The following is a 752-nucleotide window of genomic DNA, read 5'->3' as shown; positions in this document are numbered from 1 at the left end:
AAATTCATGCATAATCCCAGTTACTTCACAAAATGATCTCATCACAGAATTCTTGAACTCAGTTCCATTGTCACTCCTGATTCTTCTTACTTTAAAATCAGGATAATTGTTGACTTGGCTTATATGATTGATGATGATTTCACTAGATTCATCTTTAAACTTTAGGAAATATGTCCAAGAGAACTTTGAGAAATCATCCACAATTACTAGGCAAAATATTTTCCTTGAGATGGACAACACATTGACTGGTCCAAACAAATCCATGTGTAGCAATTGCAAAGGTTCTTCAATTATTGAATCAAGCTTCTTTCTGAATGATGCTTTGATTTGCTTTCACTTTTGGCAGACATCACACAGTCCATCCTTAGAAAACTCCACTTGAGGAATGCCTCTAACCAGTTCTTTCTTGACAAGCTCATTCATGATCTTGAAGTTTAGATGGGATAGTTTCTTGTGCCATAGCCAACTTTCATCTTGACTTGCTTTACTGAGAAGGCAAGTAACAGATTCTGCATTGGATGAGTTAAAATCAGCTAGATACATATTTCCTCTTCTCACACCAGTGAGAACCACTTTGTTGCTTCTTTTGTTAGACACAACACAGGCTTCCGAATTGAAGGTTACTGAATTGCCCTTATCACAAAGCTGGCTGATACTCAGCAAATTATGCTTGAGACCATCCACTAGGGCAACCTCCTCAATGATGACATTGTCTTTTGAAATCAAGCCATATCCCACAGTATAACCCTTGC

Source organism: Apium graveolens, chromosome 7, assembly GCF_009905375.1.
Source record: "Apium graveolens cultivar Ventura chromosome 7, ASM990537v1, whole genome shotgun sequence".
Lineage (NCBI taxonomy): Eukaryota > Viridiplantae > Streptophyta > Magnoliopsida > Apiales > Apiaceae > Apium > Apium graveolens.
This window is presented reverse-complemented; position numbering follows the sequence as displayed.